The 24,122-nt window shown below is 46.5% G+C and overlaps 1 long non-coding RNA gene across 2 annotated transcripts in view; it reads left to right on the top strand.

The window, feature by feature from the left end:
- The window catches only part of LOC121662133, a 47,444-nt gene extending 25,390 nt beyond the window's left edge, over positions 1–22,054 (top strand). The window contains exons 2-6 of one of the 2 annotated variants that reach the window (XR_006015202.1): positions 3,746–3,887; positions 4,457–4,575; positions 9,360–9,460; positions 18,601–18,689; positions 18,791–22,054. This is a non-coding gene — a long non-coding RNA (uncharacterized LOC121662133). Of the gene's footprint in view, positions 1–3,314; positions 3,888–4,456; positions 4,576–9,359; positions 9,461–18,600; positions 18,690–18,790 lie in introns of those variants that run through there. The other variant, XR_006015201.1, reaches the window with a different exon arrangement.
- The last annotated feature ends 2,068 nt before the right edge of the window (positions 22,055–24,122 follow it).

Below are 24,122 nucleotides of genomic sequence, written 5' to 3' on the forward strand. Positions count from 1 at the left end.
ATTCAAAGCCAGTTCTCAGGTGCTGTAAACACACTCCTGCTTTGGGGCAATCAGCAGTTTCAGCAGCACATTTGCAAGCAGTTCCTAATGTTCACACTGAGCTCTCCTGCACAGCTGTGGTGCAAAAGCCCAGCACAGATGCACCACAGTAGCATGTGGCAAGTCACAGCACTTGACACCAGCAGAGTCACCTGAGGCTTTACACCATGAATGCAAGGCCACCTCTAGAATAATGTGGTGGGGTGAAACAGACGCTGGTCAGGGCAAAGAAGTTCAGTGGTAATGGTAGGAAGTTTAACTCAGGGGAGGGGGGAGACTGTGGAAGAGGTGAAGACTTAAGGAGTACTTAAAGGGAGGCAAGAGAATATGTGACAGCCCGGTATGGAAACTATACAACAAAAATGATAAACTGGGAGGGACCAGACTGACAAACAGATCAGGAGATATGGGAGATCCTTCACTGGTTTCAAGGAGAAAGAAAGTCTTGGTCAAAGTGAAAGAGAAGAAAAGACACAAAAAGGAGGATGAAAGAAAGATTTTGTTCAGAGTTGCAATGGCCTGGGGCAGATCCCCTGGAAGAGGGAATTGTATATAAGTAAGACAGGAAGGAAAAGAAAAGTGAACAAGAGATTGATGAATATAAGCTGTTGTCCACAGTGCAGTCATAGCTATGGCTGCAGTGAACCATGGGTGCATCCAGGGTAGTATTAAATTGCTAGTACTGCCGTGTAAGTAGTACCACACCATTATTCATGGTGTGGCTGTGGCAGCAAGGGGTGCCAGCAGTCCTGGAGACAGGCCGATTAGCTTTATAAGCTGAAGAAATCATTTTGGGAAGAGAACCAGAGCTGCTCAGGGAGGCAGCAGCAGAATACAACCACAGCAGAGATTTTTTTCTGCTCAGAATGGATGAAATACAGGTTTTACCTCCCCTCTTTTGTCTTCCACAGGCCCTGTCCCATCTAACTGGCAGATACTCTTTCCCAGTGCAGGGCCAGCATCTGCACTACCAGTATCCACCTGGGGCACCATTGCCTTCGAGGGCTTTCAGGTGGTCCATGAATGACAGCTTTCCCTACAGTGACCAGAGGCTTCAGCACTTGTGGAGCAAAGGGTTTGAAATAACTTCTCCCTCCTCAATGAAAATGAAATGCAAGAGCCCTCCGTCTCCTCCCTACAAGCAAAGTCGTAGCCTATTTACTGGGATGAAGGGATGGTGGGCTGTAAAGCAGAGGAGAAACATATCTTTGTGTGTGCTTGCAACTTTGTAAGAGGCAATGTTACCATGGCAATGGGTGGTCTTTACTGGGAAGGGGAGTGAGCTATAGTCTTAGCGTGAGGAGAAGGGGGGAGCGATGGTAGAGGGAGGAAGCCCAAAAGTCTCGTGGGAAGGGAGAGAAGGGACTGTAGTGCAGGGGAGAGAGGTGGTGTTCAGAGAACCACCTTTGGCAAAGTGGCTGTGACAGCAAGCCTGACATCTGGCATGGCTGCCCCACAATGTGGGCTGTCTATTGAGCTGCTACAAGATGGGGACCTCTAGACTGAGCCACATATTTCCACTGAGGTCATCACCCCTGTCAAAAGAGAAGGCACTGCAATTAGCACCCGAGGCCTCCGGCTGGAATGAAAGCATCCACCTGGATGTGCTCATTCTGCTCTCCCTGATCCCCACCCCTAAGACTTTTGGTGCTTCAGCAGAAGCCCTGTTGCCCAGCGCAAGATGACCACATTGCGTGGCCATCAGCGACTGGTCAGCTGGCAACGCAGGCCCGCTGCCTGGTTCGGAGCCAGGGAGGTACTCCAGCCCCACAGAGAACTGCCACTGACAGCCCATTACGGCATGGGAAAGGTCTCCTCCCCATTTCTCATACGATGCGGATGGGAGAGGAGTTTCCCTGGTCTCCTGTTTTTTGCAAGGGGAGGGGCTGAGTAGCCAGAGCTGTGCGTGCCTGAAACAGTCAGACGATTGTGCGGGAGGTGGGGAGGAGAGGAAACAAAGAGCCGTGGCTGACAGCGCGGCACCACCAGCCATCGCAGAGCAACACAGCCCTCTCCCCACCGCTGCCCCTGCAGCCCGGGGCGGGCCATGTCCCTTCTATTCCAGGCCACCGCTTGCCCCAGCGCCTCTGCTCTCGGCAGCTGTGCGGCTCCGCAGGCCGGACAGACAGGGGCAGGGTTACACCGAGCGCTGGGGCCCCCGGCTCTGACCCAGGCCGCGGAGGGCGGGGAGGTGCCTGGTGGCCACGCCGGGGTGCCCTTCCCGAGGGCAGCTCCGAGCCCAGCCCCGGCTGCGGCCCGGCTCCAGGCCGGGGTGGGGGCCGTGCCCGCGGCCCGCACGGAGGCCCCGCAGCCGGCAGGTGGCAGGGCAGCCCCGCGCCTCGCCCCAACCCGGCCCGGCCCGGCCCGGCCGCCCAGCCCGCTGCGGAGCTTCCCGGGCGGGGAAAGGGCCTTTGTGTTCCCCACCCCGGCAAAGCGCAGCGCCTGCCCCCCGGCAGCCAGAGCGGCGGCGGAGAGGGGGCTGCGGGCTCCCGGGGGACACCGGTTTCCCACGAGGGAGCGGGGCTGCGGCTGCTGCTCGGCCCTGTCCGCAGCTGCCTTAGGGTGTGATGGGCGTTTTTATTATTATTATTAACGGCAGCTCGTTCGCGCCGAGCTTATATTACAGCCCCATTGTGCGAGGCTCCGCACAGGGCAGTCAGAGACAGTCTGTACCCGGGAACAGGCAGTCAGAACAGAGAAAGGCAGCAGAGAGGGCGGGCAGGAAGAAACGCCACTCAGGGAGGGGAAGCATTTTTTTACCCTGGTTCATCCAACAGGCCAGGGGCAGAAAATGGGGTTTGTAGGCTGCCACGGGCCCTGTCATCCTTTGGACCTCGCAGTCCCCTTGTGCAAGTGGAATAAATAACCTGTGGCTGGCTGGTTTTTGGTGGTTCAGCATTTTTAAGTGCTGACCGTTTACCCCTTGGTTAAAGCTAAACCTGCCTTCTCTTTCCCTAGCTGTTTAACAGAGGTACGGGCAGCTGGGAGCCCGTGCCAGCGTGCTGGGTGCTGTGAAGGTAATGATTAATCCCGGGGGCTCCTGGCCGGCCCTGCTCCCTGGCCTGCTGGCATCAAGGGATCGCTGCCCACCTGCCCGCTGGGGCTCGCCCTCCTGAGCCCAGGCCGGGGCGGGCAGCCCCACAGGCAGCAGCGGCTCACGAGGTTGCCTGCCAGGGGGAGAGGAAGACCACTCCAAGCAGCTGAACTTTTCACTCCAGTCTACAGACAGATTTCCAGGGATGCTTGAGAGAGGGGAGGGGATAGGAAGCAAGATTTGTAGGGGGACCAGCCTGGGCTTTTTCAATTCAGCTGCAGAGTTAGTTAACAAAGTTGCAGGTTCTCAGTCTCTTTTTCTCTTTCTTGCCAACTCTTTTTTTTTTTTTTTTTTTTCCCCTCCGTCCTCAATATAAATACCCTGGGGCGGTTTCTTTTCTTTTTGGTATGAATGTGATGATCTTTCAGGGCTGTGATTGGCTCCGCGGCTTGTCATCGGGGACACACCTCCTGGCGTGGGGCCACCGCCTCCCCCTCTTGTGAAAGCTTCTCCTTGTAACAAGTGAGCGTAATTACATCAGTTACTCACTAGAGCACAGACCTGCTTTAAATTTTGGCGTCTCCCGCGAGAAGCTGAAGGACTAGAAAATGCAGTTTCAAAGGCCTGTAACACTATGGACCATACAAATCACGCTGTGCTCTTCTGTCCCAGGAATTAAGGCTCCCAGCCACACCTGAGGAGGAATGAATACCTGTACTAGCCGTGGAAATGGCTGCCTGTTAGAAGAACAGAGCTGCCGCACCTGAGAAGGATTTCTGCTTTGCCAAAACTTGGCCTACTAAAAAAGCTACACGTGAGGTCCCTTTTGAATTGAGCTTTGGTGTAAATTAATCAGAAAATGTCACATTTTCAGGGGCACTGAAAAGGAAGAAAGCTCAGGGTGAGAGCCGCAGGTGCTGTGGGTGATCCCTTAAAAAGAGCAGAGCCAACCAGACAAAGGCATCTGTGTGCCAAAAGAAAATGCATTTCACCCAGCAGCAAGATTCTACAAGACAGGGCCAGACCTGGTGGGGGAAGAAAGTGACCCTAAAGAGCAGCATTCCTGTCCAGGTGGATATTGCAGCAGCAGGTTGATGCATTTCTGACAGATCAGGACAGAATTGTGCAGTGCTCATGTGAGCTTGTTCCAGAAAGGGCTGAGTGCTGTGGTAGGAGCATCCTTGCTGTGCTCCAGGGGCTGAGATCCTCTGCTGGGGTAAATAGGTGTAGCATGAAAGAAGCCAGTGCTCTCGCAGACAAGAACCTATTCCATGCTGGCGTGGCAGAGGTTGGCTGATAAAGAGAAAAGTTTCTGCACAAGAAAGAAAGCAAGCAGTGCTGTGAGTGGAGAGGACTCCCATCTTATCCCCTTTTGTCCTGCAGGGATGTGGTCCTGATGCATGGCACAGATGCTGCTGCAGCTTGGTGAGTTGGAAGGATGCAGAGGAGATGTAGAATGCAAACCATCCATCTGGCTGGGACGGCTGAATCCTCAGGTGCAGGTATTTGCAGGGTGTCAGAAATTCTGACATGGGACGGGCCCAGGCCGTTTTAATTGTGTCTTGCAAAAATTATGCACAGAGAGACATTTACACCCCTGTCCCCTCCAGCTATTCTCTAGCATGCAGATGTTTGCTCAGAGCACATCCAGCCCTGCTTCTGGACCAGGCAGAGCGAAACTTGAACTGACACTCACACTGTTTGTCCAGTGGACTGAATATGGTTATAGTCTCTTATCCCTGTCTTTCTCTTTGAACTCCCCATCCTCCACAAAAATAAAAATAACCTTCCGCTTTCTATCCTGCATTAGAAAAACTTCTTCCTGAAAATGTCATGAAAACTGATGTGCCCCTATGAAAAATGTGGATTTTGATGATTCAGCATTTTCCCATGGAAGATAAAAGTCCTTTGTTCCTCTGACCAGCTCCCAGCAAATGGCTCAAAGGCATGTGGTTCATGTTTCCTCCCAGGAACCTGTTCCTGAAGCTGCTGAGAAGCTTCCTAGGTCATGGCCCACTCAGTAGGTGTCATTGGATCAGACAGTCTGAAAACTAGCAAAGAGCTCTCATTTGTTTTTACAGACCTGAAACCATGAAAAATAGTACTCGTGTTTTCCGTGGCATCAGGTGTTCTCTGATCATATGAGGTTCACTGGGACCTGGGTGCTGCCTGATTTTGGGAAGAGCTCTCAATACAAGTGTCTCTGCCCTGTCACTGAGCTGAAGTTGTGGAAAGGAAGGAGCAATGTACTACAGGAGTGAAAGAGGAGGCAGGAAAAGGGACAGCAGGCTTCCACTTCTGAAGGATAAATACTTGAGATTTGGGTACCTGAAACTGAGAACACCCTTACCAAGATGTGAGAGCTGCAGGGTACCTAACATCTTTGCAAGAGATGCCTGTCTACACCAGGGACCAGGGAACTGGGACACAGAGGACAGTGTTTAAGGTATGAAGCTGGATTTCTGGCACAGGAGGAGAGGGCAGAACAGAAGGAGACTGGTACTGGGATGGGTGCTTCAGCAGGCCACATGCACTTCCATGTTCCTAGATGTCATATCTGACTTTGTGCTGACCTCCTGCCCAGAGTGAGAGTGTCAGGATCCCAAAGGACATTTGATCATTTCCCTTGCCTGTACTGCAACTGCCAAGCCACGTTTCTTATATACCCTTTTCAGGTGGATCAAGCTTTTATCCTTACTGCTATTATGATGCCTAACATTCCCTGCAAGAAACCATTGTGGTGAAATTCCTCATGTAGAGACTGAAATGCAGAGATGGCAGGAACAAAATAATAATGCTAGCCATAATAATAAATAACAGCCCCATTTGCTTTAATCCGCAGCTCACAAAACAACAGCTCAGTCGAAATTCTCATCTGCTGTGGAGATAAAGAGTGTGATTTACTCTGTCAGCTATGGAGAACAGACACACCACAAGACAGTTATCTCTGGCCATAAACAAACTGGAGTGGCTTTGCCTTTTAACAGGCTCCCTTCTCCTTCTCTGTGGAGTGCTACTTTCTGCCTTATGTAACCCCCTGGGCAACTCCACTGACCTATTTTGTTTTAATAAACTTGAGCAGTTTGAGCTATGGACCCTTCACTTTTCTGATGCTGTTGCCACTTCACAGGGCTCCCTTTCTTGCCCTGCTCTGCAAGGTTCCATAGGTAGTATCTTGGGAGAAGCTAAATAAACAGCTTCCAAGTTCTTACACAACCCATATGTGTCAAACTTCCTTTTGAATGTTAGCCTTGGAGGTGAGAAGGAAAAGCTGAGTTGACTAGGAAAACGCATAACCTTTCAGAAACAGTTTTTTATTACCTTCCTTATCACCCCTTTAAGGTCATAAAGATTATGCCAAAGAAGCTATTAAGTTTTCCAGGATTGCAAAATATTTTATCAATGATAGAGATGAAGCATGCCGTTCCACTTTTCAATTTTTTTGCTTTATATTTCCTTTTATGTTTGGGGATTTGATCTTAACCATCTCTCCGTACCTTTCCGTGTCCGTCCTGATTGGAGGCATGGTTAATTGTTTCTTGTAGCCAGAAGCCTGCACTGAATTGCAAACAGAAGACCTCTCAGGCATTTAAAAAAAAAAAAAAAAAAAAAAAAAAAGAGTGAACCTGGAAACTAAAAATGTGAGCAGTGAGCACCATGACTCCTTAACAGACTGAGCTTCTGGTTTTCGCTCTGTCATGGCTCCTGAGATGTATATAAAAGTTCTGAACAGCAGTGACTGACAGCAGTGTTCCAGAAGTGACAGCAAACTCCCTTCTCTACTCAATTTAGGAGCTAGATGTATTCTTCCACCTAAAAACATCTGTAAAAACTTGACACCAGAACATCTTTAGCAGTTAAATACTGGAGTCTGGGCTGAAAGGGCTGCACACTGGTCTCCACCAGGTTACCCTAGGGACGAAAGAGGGATCAAATGCCGTATGATGCCGTCTGAGATTCTGTTCCTCACACGCCACAGTGAGGAGCAGATTAGTGTCCTGCTCATAATGCATCCCCTCCAAATCCCTCACTGGAGAAGGATATCCAGAGCTTTGGAGAAATGCTGAAAAGAGGCTCATGAGAGGCCCAATTCTTCACACTGAACTGGAAAATGTTACGAGTGGATTGCAAAGCTCTACTGAATATCAAGTTAATCCAAGATTTACGTGCCATAAGCCTCTAGAAATTGGGCTGTGGTGGGCTTTAGCTAAAGCAGTGTTAGCTAACCTTTTAAGAAACCCTGTTTTTCCTCCCTGTGCAGCCTTTCTGATAGGCCTTGTTTTCCTGAAGAAACAGATCCTCAGCTGGCATAACACAGATTCATCTCACTGAAGCCACTGAAGCTGGAGGTTAGGAGCATCTGACCCCAAAACAATTTCTCTTAATGGTGACATGTTTGTTGCCACCAGGCAAGATGACACACTGAGTGCTGGTGATGGAAGAGTAGCAGACAGGCTACTGGCACAAATATTCTCCTTTTGCCTCTCCCATGGCATTTAGTACAAAGAGCGGCAGAAGCAGGAAGATGAGACACTTCAGTGAAGTTGGCATGAAGAAGAAGAGACAAGTCTTGCTCAAGCTGAGTTAGAGTGGGAAAAACTTTTATCAGGGAAGTGCCAAATGTAAATCACAAACAGATACTGCTTGGTTGAGACAATTCTGAAATAAGACAGTAGACAATTAATTAATGCCAACTGGCAATAAAACAGAAGAGTATTACAACCTTTTAGGACAGCATGTGTCAGCCTTTTTCACAGTGTCCTGCAGGGAGGGGCTGCCCCTTTCCCGCATGATTAGACTTCTTTCCTAGGGTGGACAGAGAGGCCAAGGTGCAGGATCTTCGAGGTGGTGTCTCAGGTGCCTTTCCAATCCAAGCAGGCATACCAGCATCGATTTTATGCTCTGTTTATGTTTTCTAGGGTTGTTCTCCAGTCTTGCAACCAGCATAAAAGACTTCCTTTGTGATTGTAACAGGAAAAACAGGGTGGGTGGAAGAGGATGAAAAATCCAAATGGACATGACTGCTCTGACAGCCTGTCCATCCTGGGGGTTACTTGTAATTCCCAGGTGGAAACTTTGTCTCTGGGGTAGTGATTTGTGGTGCTGAAGCCACCCACAGTCTCCGAGTGGCAGCTTAAGGTAGACTGGTCACTGTGTAGGAAATGCAAGTTCCATCCTAATCTTAACATCCATTGCAGATGACTTATGATGACAACGGCAGACTTCTAGTAATTTTAAGAATTACAAATTCAATATATTTTCTCACTTTTGGAATAGAGCTATTTAAATGTGGAACAATGGCCATCTGTATTTGGATGCTTAGTATATTTGATGAAAAGCATCTCTTTGTCTTGATTACTTTTTTAAATACCGAGTTACACATGCTTCCTGCCAAAACATTTCAGAAAGTTGAACTAAAACACTGCCTAAGCACCTGGAACCAAAGCTTGGTAAGTGATAAATCCACTTTTGAGAGCAATTGCTCTTCCATGAGTAGAAGATGACTATTTATTCAATTTCAGTTTATTCAACAACTTAAATTCAGTGGCTTGCTTATTCAAACTTAAGAAACTTAATGAAATTTGAAAAAAAAGGCAAGCTTGTTTTTTTCCTCTGACCTATGAGGAAAATGAGGATGAGCAAGAAAGATCCAGCAGATATACAGTGTTGGGGTATATGGTATCCTGGAACAACCTGTTTAACCCACTAGCCACTGATACAACTTCTTTTGTTTAATATTAATTTTTCTTTTCTGTTTTGCAATTAAGGTGGTTTATATCAATAATAAACAAAGAGTTTAATAGAAGTGTTTTTTGAGATTTTTTTAACGGATTCAAATTTCATTCCAATTGCAGCCTGATATGAATCAATTCTAAAGATGAACAGTCATCCTATAGCAAATTAAAAATACATAATTCACTATTTCCCAGCATAGAAAATTGTAATAATCAAGATCTAATAAAAGCATGGAAAGCTGTAAATGAATATGTGTAGATAAAACTGTCTGCTGGTAACAGTAATTTAGTAGGTAGACTGTATGTGGTTTTAAGTCATCAGAGTCTTTCTGGTTACAGCCTGATGACTCTCAACCTTTCTTTATGGAAAATAATTAAAAGGATAAATAGAAAAGAAGGTTTTATTTAATATTTAAAATAAGCTCTCCTGCTTACTAATTTAAATGGGTGATTTAATCTGTTCACTGAGGCTCAAATTTATCAGTTTTAGTCCAGTTTCCTTGTAGTTACTGCATGGGTGGGGTTTTATGCACCCGATGTTTCAATTTCAGGCTGTTCTCTGGGAAGTTGAAGCCAAGCGTCCCTGAACTCCATCAGATTTTCCCCATCAATTTTCCAGGAGTTTGGGATCATCTTTCAGTGGTCCAGATCTGTGAGTACTCAGTTTCTAAAAACCAGCCCCTCGTGCAATTCCTCATGGGTAGCTTCTGTCACTGCCTGACGTGCTCCACTAACATCAGAGGAGAGAAGAAAAAAGATGCTCTGATGATAATACATGCTAACAGTTTGTGTTGTCCCTGCCCATGCAGTACCTCTATTTCAACCTCCTGCCTGTTTACCAGATGTTTTCCATCTCAAAAGTGACTTTAGACCATCATCAAAGCCTTTGTCTGTACCTGTGATGAGGCAAAAAGCAACAGCCATGGAGCAGGCAAACCCAAACAGAAGTCATGATTTGAAAAGTAAAGGCAGAGTAAGCGCATCTAGTCTGAGGCTGGAGGATAATGTTATGAAACTGTAAAAACAGTGGAATAATTTCATTGGAGAATAAGAAAAAAGAAATAAGATAATTTATTGTAATACAGCTAGAAGTGTCAGTCACTTTCTAGGAGCTTTTCTTCTGCTTCTGCATACTTAATTTCTGTCCCATCCCATCCCAACCCATCCCATCCTTTTCTTCTGGGTACCACAGGACCTTGAAACTCCTCTTCCAGCCTCCAGAGCCCAGCACAGAGCTGTGCAGTGCAGGGATTGCTGAACTATCTCTCTGCACAGCTGCAGAGTCTCCTTGTGTGAACTCTCTCAGCCCCCAGTGTGCATAACAGAGCACTGTGCCACCCGGGCATCTGCTAGGAGTCAGGCACAAGGGTAGTGTCAGTCTCATGAGGCAAAAGCAGGCAGTGAGCAGTGCAACTTGGTGCTGTATCATACCTGTTCTCAGCTGTTTCCGTGTGCAGACAGTTCCCCTGGTGCAAGGTACACACTGCATATTTGCACCTCCTACCTATCTTGTGATCAGCCCATCCGTGTCATGAATCAGCTCCTCCATGAGGGAGAGGCTTCTGGAGAGACGTGTTCGAGCTATTTAATGCATTTATTGCAGTGTGTTTAGTCTGTTTGTTAAACTAGTAATGGCAGAGTTCATGTTCACTCCATCAGGGAAAACACCTTCCTATGTCCCTGGCAAACATGCACAACCAATTGTCCACTTGGGATCCAAAGTGACCCATACCTGTCATCCCTGAAACCAACTTCTGTTTCCCAGCTCTCCCCACCAGTTTACAGTTCCTGTTCTTGAGCTCCTTCCTCGGACTGCAGATGCCTATCAGCATAACTGGAATTCATGGCATGACCTTTGATTCCTTCTGTCCTCATGCCAGACTCCAGCAGGTCTCTGTTATCAGATACTAAACTCTATTACCACATGAAGTGCATACACAAATTTACCCAGGCAGGTATGCTGGCATCCTTGCCTGATAGTTCCACCTTCGCAGGGGAGCACGGGCATCTCTCAACGTCCTTAGGGCCGCCAGAGCCTCTCTTTACACAAGGAAAATATGTTGGCACAAAAGGCAAATGATTACACATGCTTTTGCTATTTTCTCTTTCTGAGGGTAAATGCTTGTTCACATGCCATGATGTCATCTTTGACACCACACACTGGTGGTGTGTCAGGCAAAGATGGTATTCTCATTTGCTCTCACCCTGAACCTGCAGGGAGCGTCCAGCCCTGGAGCCCAAATATTTGTCCTCATTATCCTCCCTCTAACTCAAGGCAGCAACATTTCCCCAGGTGGAGGCACAGATCAGGGGTATGACTTGCCCAGCATCACCCTGTGAAGGCCATGGCAAAGCTGGGGACAGAAGCCAGGCCTCGGGAGTCCCAGTGTTACTGTTCTGCTATGCCACAGCTGGTTTCATGACACATACAAGTTCTTCCAAGCAATCCTCTCTCCTGTGCAGACACCACAGTCATCAGCAGGGCTGCTGCCTGAGCCCTTTTACACCTCAGGGTATGACCCTTCTTGGCTTGACCTGCAGTAGAACTCCAAAATGGGCAATATGGGGCGATGAGAGGCTGGTTGGCCTCCTTCTGTCCTGGGTAGGTTGTCAGAGTTTGGGTCCCATTCCAGGCTCAGTCTCTGCAGAGAGTTCCTGCACAGTCTGTAACCAGAGCAAATCTGACAAAGGCAGCAGGACTCCCACAGCGCACCATGGTCCTGTGTTTATAGCAAGATCTCTCTTCACCAATAGGCGATGGGACACAGAGACTGCTCCCAGTGTAAGTGCTTCCTGAGATGCTTCCTAGGACCACTTGAGCCACAAAATTAATTCTCATTTCCTCTGAGACCCTTGCTCAGTGTTCCTGGCTAGTTCCTCATGCTGCATTCCTCTTGCATGAGGGTTGAGCTCACCATCAGCCACCTTGACCATCATTTCATTCATTGCTCTGACTGAAAACTGTCCCATCTCTTTGTTCTGGATACACCATGCAAAATCTCCCTGCCTCAGCCTGGCCTTGCACATGCTGGCTGTGGCACGTATTTTGGATTTGGGCACTCTAGCTGCAGGCAAACTCTGTTCTCCTTCGGCAGCATGCTGGGTTTGTTCAGAGGGATTAGGAAATGTTCCATGGTGGGTGGAAGCACGTAGCGCATCTGAGGTGGTTGCTGTGGCTGTAGGAGTCAGCTCTGTCCTGGCTCATGCAGCCTCTCCTGCCTGGGGGATCCTCTGTGCTGCTTGCAGCAGCGCTGCTGCAACTCACCCACTCACCCACCCTGGCCCCGCAACTACTGCGCCAGTTGCCAAACTGGAATGTCTCAGCTGATCCAAGGGAATTTTAACTGAACCACCTTTGCCCACTGCAAGCAGGTGCCATTTTGTCAAGCTTTGGTGATGTTAGCTGGCACCAGGGAATGCAGTGTATTCACATGCAGGCTTTCCATGGGTCTGCAGGAATGCTTTCTGCTAAATGACTACACATATGCCTTTGCAATCCTTAAATGTAAGAAGTGCCTTTTTTTGTGCATAACACACCACTGAAGTCATCCTGGGAGCCGCTTCTCCCTTGCCCCAATGTCTCTCAGCTCATCACACAGCAGAAGTTTTGCATGTGAGAGGAACGGGACGCAGCCAACAGCAGGCTTAGCAAATTGATCTTTGGAGAGACAAGGTTTGATGCCAGGTCCACAGACCTAGGGAGCTTGCTGTTGAATCTCCTGCCAGAGTCCATACAGTGAGGCATGGGGCAAGAGAGAGATTTGGTATCAGTCAGATTTTAGGCGTCTTTGAGCAGTGCAGATTAAAACCAAACACCTAAAAGGGAAAAGTCTTCAGTTCTTCCATGATGTGCGTTGGCCCTGGAACAGGCAGGCAGTTGCATTTGGAGCTCACTTCAACTTGAGGTCTCCAGACACAGTCCTGCAAAAAGTACATCAAACAATGCTCTGCAGCAGCACAATGTGCTTGCTGTTGTTTTCACTCTGGTAGTGTGTGGTGTTCTCACACGGAGCTTCACACTCCCTGGTTATACATTAGCAACAACACATTCTTTAGCTGAAGTTTGAGTTGGACGTAGATTGAAGTCTGATACTACAAAGTACGGCTGGGGAGAAAGAAAACATCACTCAGGGTCAAATATTTTCTGGTCTGGGGTTAGTAGGCAGATCATGTGACAAAGCACTAAGTGCTGTTATTGATGAGTATTTATTGGGTACCAGGAAAAGAGCTACAGGCATAGGTAGAACAGGAAGGGGCTGCTTTGGTGTGGGCTCAACAGAGGTGATAAATTGGGGGCTGGATAAGTGAGGTCCTTCACTTTCAACTTCTAGCCATGCCCTTCAAATCTGTGCTGTACCCAGAAAGCCCTGGTCATTCAGAAAGCCTGCACTTCTCTCCCATGGTCACCAGGGCCAATCCGCTAGGGCGTGTAGCACTCTTGACTGGAGACGGGGAAGCTGGGACCTTGCCTACAATAACCAGCTGTTCATAGCAGCCATTCCTGCTCCAAAAGAAGAGTGCCACAATTGCATGTTTGAAGGCTGGCCTTTTGTCCAGCCACTCCCTTTCTCTGCGTAATCCACCTGAGTGGTACACATTGCAGAGTATTATGCTGCTTGGAGAAAGGGCTTCAGCGTGTACCAGCATTGGACAACCTTCCACAACTCCTGTGCCATCTTTTACTCTGGACCTAGCCATTAAATGTATCCTGATAAAAATCACGTTTAATTCAGCTGGACCTGGGTTGAATGTCATGCCTGAAAAAATGATTCCCCATCCATGTGCAAAACCATCTTATCTCTGAGAAAGAGAAGAAACTAAGAGTAATATCAATGCAAACATATCCCAAGATTAATGCAAACCCATCACCAAGGAAATTTGGTTTTTAATAATTCAAAATTACATATGGGAAGTGGAAGTAGGGAAGAGAGGGGGAGCAAGCAAAGCCAGAACAGATCCAGGCAGAGAGCTACGTCTCTCTCACCAGCTGTGTTTGGTCACTGACAGCTCAATCTAAATCTTAACATAGCAAGGGTGCAGGGCGGATGGTGGCAGATCATGCAGTCTTCCTTATTACCTTGCAAGATCACAGTGCCAGTTTTACTAAAGCATGAGAGGACAGGTTGTTGAAGAATATTAGCTGTTACCCTCCCTTCCCCTTTTTTCTCTCTCTTTCATGCTTTGTGGAGCAGCCATGCTGTGATCTAAGGCCTGATATTTGTACTCTGCTTGCAGCCCTCTTTTAGGAAGATGTTTGGCCTGGGGAGGAAGGTGGAGGCAGAACCAGCCACTAAAAGGGTTTTGTTGACAGATCCCTTTGGGCATTCACCAGAGGTCTCTTTTTCTTTCATTTACTTGTTGTTTCATAGAGCCTTTTTACTCTCCTGAATCAGTTGCATGTGGAAGGACGGATAGAAAGAGAGGCAGAGCTATACAAGAGCCTGTACCAGCCTCCTGAACCTTGCAGACTAGAAATGAGGTATGGACCCCTTCTTGGTCTCTGCCTTTTTGATTTCATGTGAATCACAAGGGCCATGGCACTTTCAGCACACTGATTTGGTTTGCTGCCATCTCAGGGAGGGCTGCTCAAGAGACAGCAGTTGGTGGACTTTGTCCAGGAAGAATCATGAAGCTTCATCATGAGCGCCAGTCTGTTTAAGATGGTGAAGCTGAATTTGTCTCATATGTAGGAGAAATTAGGAGATTTGCTAAAGGTCATAGAAAAAGTGCAACAGAAACAGGGCCAAATGTAGGACCTTCACTGCAGGGAGAGACAATAGTTGGGCAGTTATTTCTAGGGAGAAGATGCCAAACATTGATGCATAAATGTCCCTTGTAATGATGTCCTTACAGAGAATGTAAGGACATCCCCTTACGGAGTCTCTTGGCTAGCTCTGGGAAGTTAGGGCAGGACAAGAACACAGCTATTGTCTTATTTATCAAACCAGGCAGAGACAAACAGCAGTTTTTCCCAGTGCTTCCATACATTTGTTTTGTCAGTGGGAGGTATGATTTTAGGAACATTAACATGATTAAACAATGCCCTGTGTCATCTGCATTTATTGGGCCTGTTTCCCTCCAAATTTTTGACATGACCTTTGATAAGAGAATGGCTTGCTGGAATGATCATAGATTGCTAGGAGCTCTTGTGAGACAAACCCTTATCAAAGGCTGAGCACAGCCGTGACCACCATGGAGTGCCAGTCCAAATTTACCCAAGCTGCTATGTTGGCATGAGTCCCTAAATTCTCAGCTTCATGGACTTTTATCTTCCCCTGTGAAATGAAGGCAACATGGACTCTCCTCTTAGCTGCCACTAGCCTGCTTGACACCACAGAAATATGCCCGAGTGTGAACACACTCACCTTCCGAACCCGTGCATCAAGCTCCCCTCCCCAAAAACCTCAGGGAAGATATGTTTAAAATATGTTTCCCAAGTGCAGCTCTGTTTACTTGTCAGTGATTGTTCAAGGAGGTGTTTTTGGCCTCTCCTCTCCCATTCTTCAGTTCTCAACCTAACAAGGACTGTATTCTTGTCACGGTGTTTGTCGGGCAAGGAAGGAGAAGCAGCAATGGCTTCCCAGTGCCAGCTGGCACTGTGCCATCTGATTGTTGTAAAACGGGAATGTAGTAATCGTAATAATATGATTCTCGCTCAGTTTGAACCTCTCCTGAGACAGTCTTTTTATTTGAGGGGTGGAGAGAGAAGGATCTCTGACTGTGCTTCTCAGTCTGCCATTCCAGCTGTGTCTCTTTATCCTTCCAGCCTTGCCTGTGGCAAACCAGGTGCCTTTGCAAAGGTTGCAGCCAGCTTCACCCTGATGCGCCCTGCAGCTGCAGAGAAAAGGCCCCCAAAATGTTCTCTGAGCACCAGAGTGGCTTCTGAATGCCTGATCTGCTTTTCACAACTCTCAGTGCTGTCTGGTGTCTGCACTGTGGATGGCTTTGTGTCTGCAAGAAGGCGCTGGAGCACCAGGACAGTGCGTATGAGAGGAGAGTAGTGGCTCAGCCCCAAGTGTTCCCCTCTAGCTTTCCTGCCTGTCTGGTTGTTAGGAAGTAGAAGGGAACTCAGTCATTAATAACCCTTGCAGTTTTTTGGCCTCCGTGCTGAGCCTGTCCATGAGAGACCAATTATAATTGTGCTGCGGCCAGAAACTTCAGCTAAATGGCCAACATTCTGGGATTCTAAGAAATTCTGTGGAAGAATTCCTTTGTGGAGAGAGAGAGGATGAGAAAAAAGAGGATTTTCTTGGACACATGGTAGTCTGTGAGCAGGGCCAGGATTTCATACAAAGCAGCTCGCTGCGGCTGGCGCCCTGTGCAGAGAGCCAGCATGTCACTTCAGACCTAATGGGACCAGCTTTCCCCACTGGGGATGATTTTCACCCTCCAGCCATCTCCATAGGACTCCACTGCTGCCCTGCTCTTTCCACCACGCACAGCTAGGGAGTGGATCCCTTGGGAGAAGAAGGGAAGAGCCTGGACTGGTGCCAAAACCCTAGACAGGGCAGCTCCTTGCCTTCTTTATGTTGCCTGAGTCATTGGGTCCCCAGGAGAGGGGAATCCTGTCCCAGGCAAATCTGCACGGCATGTTTGTACCCATTAAACCCATAACAGAAATTACTGTATGTCATGAATGCATAGGTGTTCTCAGTACTCCAAGATCTAAAATCTGCATTTCCAAAGAAAACATGCTGACTAAAATGATTATAAAATATATTAAAATAATGTAAAGAAGAAAAAAAAAGTAAATCTCTTCATCAAGGGGTTTATCCCTGAGCACATGACAGGTTTGGAGCACAATCCAGGGAGGGAGTGTGTGAAAAAGGCTTTATGACAGCTGAAGGTTTTAAGTGTGTAACTGTTTTCCAGGAGTTAATCCCAGGTCGAGGAGCACTTTGCAGATGCACATTAGGAGTTTGACTTCATTCAGGTCTCTATGCAGAAGGGGAGAAGTCTCCTGCCACAGTGCATGTCACACTTCTTTTCGCTGTGGAGTGATAGGTCAGGAGAAAATGTCCTGCATATGTAGTGAATTGGGGAAGGGGTAGCGGTGTGTTCTGTTCTCTGCCAACATTTCCTTACCCAGCAGTTGCATATATAAATGTGGGGGGTTTGGCAGGTGTTAAAACTTCTTTTTTCTTATCTGTGGTGGGACACTGAACAGGCTCCCTAGGGAAGTGGTCACAGCACCAGCCTGACAGAGTTCAAGAAGAGTTTGGACAATGCTCTCAGGCACTTGGTGTGACTCTTGGGATGTCCTGTGTAGGGCCAGGAGTTGGACTTCAATGATCCTTGTGAGTATGTTCCAGTGCAGCATATCCTGTCATTCTGTGATTCTGTGTGATTCAGTGATGTATATGCATACCATCAAAAGCTGGGAATGGCCAGAAGGCACACATCTGGGCTGGTGCTGGCCATGTGAGTTTAGGATTGCAGTAATGACAGGAAAGGGCTGAACCTCGTGCCATAAACCCTCCTGGGAAAGTGTGTGTGGAGACGTGTCAGCTTTGGCCATTCTCTGAGGGAGCCACAACTACCCCTTGTCAGTTTTGACAAGGTACTTTTGACTCCTTGTCAGGAGATTAAGAATAGGAACCTACTAAGTGGTCCCAAAACGTCAGTGTTATTCCAGGCACAGGAGTAGTTGGAAAAGAAATGTTGTTTTCCCTGTTGTTAGAAATGTCTCCTGTGCTAGCCATGCACCAGTCACAGGACTAAAAGGTGAGGAGTGACCATTTTAAGGCTGGTGGGACCAGGAAAAAATTAAAAGACAAAGTGTAAAATAAAAGGCATATGGCTTCAAACATGCTCAGGACTCACTGAGAGACCTGCACCCTACCCTGAGACAAGAGTTTTTGAGAATCTGTCCATTTTGTCCACAGGTCATTACTAATAACATTTCCTGGGTCAGCCGGTGTGTTACTGAACTATATGAGTAGATCCTAGACAGGGAATCTCACCTCCGTAGTAGTTCTATTCAAATAGTAGTACTGTTAAAAAATGCTGTGTTGTTGGCTCTGGAGCAAGACACTTCTTTGTAAAAGCAGTTTGGAAAGCTGATGTTTGTCACAGTCCGCTCCTCCTCCTGCTTGCCTCGGCTTTTGTCCTTCACTGTCTATATCTGAGAGACACCTTTTAGTGCCTATTGTTATGTGGGTTCCTATTCACTGAGAATGTGGAGGAAGACACCAAACCCTATGAACTCCTGTCAGATGGAGAAAATAACCATTCAAAACTCTTCATACCCTATTACAATATGTGGCACTAATGAGAAAAGACTGGATTTCTGGAGCAACATCTGCTGATACTGGAAATGGGTGTTGAGAGACACTCTAGAAGGTTTATCAAAGCTGATTCTTCTCGCTCTCCCTGATTGCTGCTTTGCTTAGTGTGAGTAGGCATTGGTATCCTTCCCCGCCTCTCCTTCACTCTCTGCCTCAGGCATTTGTACCTAGATAAATCTAATCTCTACAAGCTTCAGGCTCTTGGCCACAGTCCATGCTGGTGTCCTCTCCTCTGTGATGATGGCCTGGATTATTTGTGGTTGGCCACAGTGGAGCTGTGCTATCCAAGCCCTAGAGCACAGTACCAAAATCACATAGTCATGGCAACCCTGAGAACACAACTCAAACCCTAATCCCATTATAACGGCTCAATGTACTTTGCTCAAACTTTTAATAAGGTAACATGTACCTGAATAACTAGATTTCCTCGTCATGATCATGATCCTGCTCTTGGAGATGACTGGAGAACTATGATAACATAATCTGATTTGAATGACCTCTGCAGGCACCACCTGGCAGCTATTGATATCAAGTTAGGAGAATGAAGATGAATGGTCCAGAGGAATATTCAATTACACGGTTTCCTTCCCAAAGGTAATAGCCTGATGAGTAACAAAGTTACTTTCCCCTTTTTCTGCTGTCACCATCTCTGTTTCCAGGGATTTTTATTCAGTTACTTTCATTTTTCTATTCAGCACCTGTCTAGAGATGGATGGGCACTCCCTCTGTTTCTGGAAGCCACTGCTGCTGAATCAGAATCAGCTGGTTGCGTTGGAATACAGAGGTAATACCCAGAGGGAAACCTGTGCTCTGCAGAGCCTGCCTTCTCAAGACCCTGTGAGCAAGAGTGTCAAGAGACAAGCTCTCAACAGTCTGCCTTGTTCTGGATGTGCAACTGCTCCCCACCCCTAGCAAAGAGCTTCAGCACAGAGATAAGGGAAGAACTTTCTCCTGATAAGCAACATTTCTCATTCCACCCTCTGTAACTAAGCACATGCTCAGCTTGACTAGGACTTCCCTTGTGATCCTGAAGCTTCACCTCTGCACTCCTGAATTGTCTTTATCCATCAGCATCCCAAGGGCGTTGCTGTGGTACTTACAATCCGCCTCTGCTTTAGGCGCAGGAGCATTTTCTTTCTCCATGTCATGATGCAGGAGTGCACAGCTTTGGGAAGTGACAAGTAGTAGGTTTCTTCATGGTCTTTTAAGCATTTGGTAGATATTTTGATGGCTTTCTACTACTTAGCGTGGAATATTTGCATCCTCTATGATACATGAGAGAATTCACTAACAAATGATGACTCACTACCCAGAATCTTTCACTGAATCTCAGTCTTTTCTCCAGAAGTTTATTCTATTCTATTCCCAGCATGTGAGATGTGGTGTTTCTTGCTCCTGTAAATGTTCTAGTGAACCATTATTTTCATTAGCATTAGACAAACAGGGTTTTGAACACCACTATTACTCTCCTTTACCAGTCTCACCCCACTTCTATTTTTCCTTTTCATTGGCTTCTAAGCAAGCACTTTAAAATGTGTCTTTCCTAGACAAATGCGTTACGGAAGGAGTCTGGTCTCCATACCTGCCAGCAGTAGTAATCCAGCTCTCAGCGCTAAAGATAAGACAAGTAAACTGAAAATTTGAGTGAACCTACTCCAAGAACTCAGGGAAAAGAATGAAAAAACTTCCAATTATTTCCATAGCAGGGTAGCAAGCTTCTACTTGGATACAGAACAAAATAAAAAATCACTCTGTAGCAGGAGGGACTCAAATACATATATTGAAATAATACAAGCAGAGAAGAACAGTATATTGGGAGAGAGAAGTGGTCAAAGAGGGGAGAAAGAAGTTGTCTTTAGTGGACAATATTCTGAGAGTTGGGGTCATTTAAAACCGTATGAGCCCACAGACCACAAGCCAGACTGGGGGAACTATCTATCTTTTGACTTACTGGAATGTGATGATAGAATGAAATATAAACAATTTAGCCATCATCAAGACAGTCTTCTTGGTTCCATCAAAATCTCACCTAGGGCCACACACTTTGCTTCCTAAATTGTGACCATACTCAGCAGACACTGGAGTTATTATTAGACATTTTCTTAGAAACCAAGTCGAGAAGATCAAAAGTGCTTTTCTTTGCTGGGCACAAGCATATATGAAGAGAGACAGCCCCTGGATTTGGGAATCTGTAAAGATACAGGTGGGAGACAGGAAGTGCAATTCTTCTATTGCTGCAGAAGTCCAGGCATGGAAGAGAACATGCATGCAATCAAAGACCATTAATGGCAAAGCTCAGAGCTGGAGTCAAGTATGGTACTCTCCATTACTGTTGCTTATACCATAAGTTCTTCTTACCTCTTTGAAGTTTCCTGATAGAACCTAACTCTTCTGTAGGCACACCCCAAAGGTGGTGATAGTTATTGTTTATAGACTTAATTTTCTACATCTAATTCTGGCCCTAGTGAAAAGCAGTATAAATTCTGAGACATCACCTCGACAGATATAGAAGTTTGGTGCTCACATCTCACCCTGTGCATAGATTTCTAGAGAACACAGCACACAGATGATAAAATCAGTGCCAGCAGATGTAAGGAAAACTCCATTGATACTCCGGTTCTTGCTCCGGGATTGCCCACATGCCAAACTTTAAGTAGCTTGGGCATTGTGGAGAAATTGCCCCAAGGCCATTTCTCATTATCTGTCTCCTCAGAAGGAGAGTGGTCATTAGGCAATGCCAACGAAGGTTTTAGCCTTGATCAGGCACTGAGGAAGGAGACTTTCTCTGGTCACAGCCACAGTGGGTCAGCCCACCTCACTGGCTGCTTATGAAAGCCACTGTCAGAATTACAGATGGAAAATGCATGACAAGATCTGACTGTTACAGCCACAAGGACCACAGTGGCTGATCTCGTCACATCACTTGCAAAACCCAACACACAGAGCTATGCCTGGCCAGCTGTCAGTCCAGATGTTTTGTTCTTCCCCAGTACTTATCAAACCCAGCACATTCTGGTAAACTAGACCACGTACTTTAGCAATTATCCCACACTGGATGTAAAGAGTCCAAGTGATGACAAATTCACCGTTTTTCTCAGGAAATGATTTCAGTTATTTCTTTCCTGAAATCTTAAAAAACCCCCCACCCCTGCATCTTACTTTCAGCTTGAATTTTATGAGTTCCATTTTCTGGGTTGGACTTTATTAGGGTTTTGTCTGTGGGGTAATAGACCTTCCTGCTCTTCGGTGCATTTTTCTTTAGTAGAACATTAAAATACCATAGTGTCCCTTAGTTTCTTCTGATAAATTATATGGGATCCTGAAGAATTTATTATCTTAGATAGTATCTTAGAGATTGTATGTAATTTCTGCAGCTCATTTCTAAACCTTTCCAAGTCATTCTGCTTCCCTTTTGTAATGTGGGTAAATGTTTTGTCAATGTCATACCAGTGGGAAATGTTCTTTCTGCTACTCCATATCTCCTTAATTATCTTCCAGGAGGAATAAGTTAGGGTTTTTTGCTCTGCCAAGAGCCAGCTTCCAGTGAATTATCTGCGTTACCCTCCAGAGCTCCTCAAAGTCACTGCTTTCCAGTATGCAACCTCATAAACACATAAAGCTTGTCTATATGGACTACTCCCTGCAATATTCATCTAGGACAGAAGTTATGACACACATCACCTGATTGCTGACTGATTATGAACAGCAGGAATCACTTTGTATCACTGATCTGCTCTTACTGCCGCTTTGCTTTTCCAGTTTTCTACTCAGAAACTCCCCAGCATGGGGAGCATTGAAATGCTGTCCTAGCATTCTGCTGTCTTCCAGAATAGGGAATAACTCATATTCCAGTCCACTTCCTTTCCCTGCCTCACTCACATTCACCTGACACTGTTATTTTTTTGCTATGTTTGTGCCAACCAGGTTTTAATAAATTTTCTTCCTTTATTTTTTCCCCAGTCTCTAGTATTCTGGTCAGTGTGACAGCTTTGGGAAATCTGCATCATTATTTCATAATCTGCACTATTATTTCTTTATTTATACGAGGCAGTGACTACAGACTCCAGAGCAGCTTGTGCCTAAGCATGTAGCAAGACTGTTCGTAACACTGCACCATCGTAATACGAGAATCTAGGAAGAAGATATGCAGACTCTAGGAGAAAGGATTTCACAACAGATTTTTTTTGCAGATGGGGCACAGTGACATGGAGAAGTTCAGAATAAGGATGTATGTGATTCTGGCTTGGCTGTTAAAACCCAAACTTTCCCAGCAACTGAGTAGCAGGAAACACCCTCACCCAACCTTTTGACCTCACTATTGCCTGACTGATTCAGGTCTGATTTGCTAGCATCTTGCCTTTCTGTTCCTTTTTCCCTACCCTTTGCCATCCCTGCTCTAATTCTCAGACAGCTGGACTCATCTCAAGTACACACTTACCTGTGTTGCCTTAGTCACGATAACTTATTCCACAATAGCACATGTCCTCCTAGATGATGTAAGTTTGGCCAAGAGATCCATTCCTCACTTTCAGAATATTTCCTGCCACTGAGACATGATACTGCTCTTTTCTGGCTCTCTATTCCTCTTTCAGAGATGTGAAACCTCCTTTCTTATGAGCCATCGACCAGAGGCCTTCAAATTATGCAAAAATGCGAATTCTCCACACTGTAAGAATTTTGCATCAGTTGTCCTGCATAGTGTCTTTTTATTGTAGTGAGCACAGAAATCTGCTGTCATGAGAAGACAGATGTAGAATCCCAAACTCTGCCTATGCACCTGCTCCTTTAAGCAGTCCTAGGGCCAGCCAGCTCTTCCACAGCTGGCTAGCAGATGGGGAAAGGTGAGAACAGACAAGCTGCTGTTCAGAGTTTCTGTGGCAGAGTAGTAGGATTGCATTAAGCTCCTCTTAACACATTATGCAGAATCCTAAGTCTTTAGCTGAACCAGGACTACAATCCTCTTATGCGACTTTGCTGAAATTCCGTGAGTTACATGCACGCACGCACACACACCAGCACAGAGGAGCCTTCAGGAGCAGCTTACCCCTCGCAGGTGACAAACGACACCAGGCAAGTCTGTGCTGGAAAGCCTGCGAGCCATCAGTCACCCACAGACAAGAGATGACTTTTGGCTCCCCCAAGCTTAACACATGTCGTGATTGCCTTCTTTTTATTTACGGGTAACGGCCTTGCTTGTTAAGGTTGGCTTGTCCTTTCTTGCTGGGGATTTTTGTGTGTTTGTTTTCTGTTTCCAGCATATTCATGTGAAGTCTTTACCTCCCTTGACCTCCAGCAACAAGGCAATAACTCGTATTTGGGTTTGACAGTCTGTGAGAGGTGTTTGCCATGAGTGGAGCTCACCTCTGTGCAGGACACCAGGACAAAGCTGGGGAGTTGCTGCAAGGGTGGACATGACTGCCAGCACTGCGTGCCCATGTGCAAGTGGGGGAGATCCTGCCCTACTTGGAAATGGCGTTTCCCAGATCTCATTCCCAATGGGATTGCAATGAACAGAAGTTTATAGTAGCCATCAGGGTTCTCCCCCTTCATTTCAGTATTTTGATATCATAAGTATTAATTGGTTATTTATTTGGGTCAGGTTTTCAAAATTTACTTGGGATTTTCAGTGCCCACTCACCTAGGGAGTGGGCTTTCAATACTAGTTGGAAAAAAACAACAATTAAGACTTGTTTAAAGTTTCTTACATTGGCATTTCAAGCCAGATGGCCAAAAAAATCTCCAGAAAGACACATGGGTCAGCTCCTCGGGAGCTGGCACCCTCTGCCACCTTGAGACCCCGTGCATCAGCAATACAAGAGCTGAGCATGATGAACTGGAGAATACGAACCTTGGGCTCTTACTACTTACCAGCATGGGTTTATTTTCAATTTGTTTTGTCTTTCCTGCTCTCTGGTAGGGTCTTCCTACCTGTCGTCCCCTCCATACAAGCTCTGGCCAGTGTCTGCACGCAAGATAATGTGAGCAGCCTTGTGTAGCAACTGAAACTGCAGAAGAAGCTGCCTGTGA

Source organism: Corvus kubaryi, unplaced genomic scaffold (assembly GCF_017639235.1).
Source record: "Corvus kubaryi isolate FWS band 111438036 unplaced genomic scaffold, C.kubaryi_AGA036_p1.0 37232, whole genome shotgun sequence".
Lineage (NCBI taxonomy): Eukaryota > Metazoa > Chordata > Aves > Passeriformes > Corvidae > Corvus > Corvus kubaryi.